Genomic DNA, 1,503 nt, shown 5'->3' on the forward strand with positions numbered 1-1,503 from the left:
AGTTAAGGAGCAGATAGGATTAGCTTCCCAGGGCTGCTGTGCAAATTATCACAGACTTGCTGCTGGTTTAAAACAACAGAAATTGAGTCTCAGTTCTGAAGGCCAGTGGCCTGTGGTTTGAAATCAAGATGTCAGCAGGGTTGGTTCCTTCTGGAAGACTCTGAGGTCAACTCTCTTCCATGCCTCTCTCGTAGCTTCTGGGGCTGCTGGGAGCCCTTGGCTTGTAGATGAATCATTCCAATCTGTGCTTCATCTTCATGTGGACTTCTCTCTGTGTTTTAAATCTCTGTCGGCCTTTCTCTCAAAGATCAGTCATTGGGTCTAGGGTACACTCTGAATCCTGGGAGATATCATCGTGACCCTTAATTATCTACAAAGACCCTATTTTAAATAAGGTCACATTCATAGGTTCTGGGCTTTACATGGATGTATCATTTCTAGGGCCACCATTCAGCCTACTCCACAGACAGAATCCTTTTCAACCCAGTGTTCCTGACAGACGCTGCCGATTTGGCAGGATCATCATAGAAATAAAATCTATTTGCATCCCGAGGGTAGAACCCATTTATTTCCCTGTCCATGTGTGTGCACATATGTATAAGAATAAGGAGTCCTCAGTTTTTATTTATTTATTTTTGCCTGGCAGCATGTTCAAAGAGGAATGTAAGAATGTATGTTGTATCAGTCAGGTTCCAGAATTCAACTCAAACAGTTCAAATGAAAAAAAACAAAAGAGTGAAAAAAACCAACAAAGCACTACTTTCAAAGGTGTGGACAGGTTTGAAGACACCAATAAGAAACACCCAGGGGCCAGCAACAGTGGAAAAGCCATGAACATACTTCGGCTGTAGAGGGGAAAGGGAGGGATCAGTGTTGCGAGAATCCCAGTGGGAGCTGGAATTGTAGAGGAGGTGCAGCCTTGGCTTTCGAGGGACAGACACAACTGAAATGTGACCCAAAGTAGGAATGGAGAAAGAAAGACACCCTTAATGTCTTTCCTTCCAACTCCTGATCTCCTGCTGATGTCTTCTGCTGCCCAAACCCAACCAGAGCCAGTTGGCAAGGGTGCCCTGGTACACAGTTCATAGAGATTGGTTCTAGGAGCACCCCTGGGCCCAAAAAGAGCAGAGATGGGTCTGCAGTGAGAACTAACCAGCCTAGGTCTGTATGTGGATTCACAGAGCCCAGGGACACATCTGCTTCACATGCAGTCATGGAATCTTGGAAGTGAACCATCGCTTAGAGATGATTTACTCTAACATTTTGTTTTCCAGATGAGGAATTGGTTTGCAGAGAGGATAAGTGTCTACGTGTGTGCATGGGCACACTTGTCTGGGTGGGGTGTGATGCTCTGTCATCATGCAGAGGTCTAGGAAAGGCTGGGTAGTATGGCTGTTATTGGCTTTAAAACCCTGGGGCTCTGAACTTGAAGAACCTCTTTGCGTCTATAGCAGATTCTTGTTGGTTATCTTCCCAGTATCCATTTGTCTTTCTTTTCCCCAG

At 45.2% G+C, this 1,503-nt stretch overlaps 1 long non-coding RNA gene across 8 annotated transcripts in view; it reads left to right on the forward strand.

Moving 5' to 3' along the window:
• The window catches only part of LOC103793941 (uncharacterized), a 66,282-nt gene that overhangs the window by 34,304 nt on the left and 30,475 nt on the right, over nt 1-1,503 (forward strand). The window lies entirely within an intron of this gene.

The sequence above is a fragment of the Callithrix jacchus genome, chromosome 6 (genome assembly GCF_049354715.1).
Source record: "Callithrix jacchus isolate 240 chromosome 6, calJac240_pri, whole genome shotgun sequence".
NCBI lineage: Eukaryota > Metazoa > Chordata > Mammalia > Primates > Cebidae > Callithrix > Callithrix jacchus.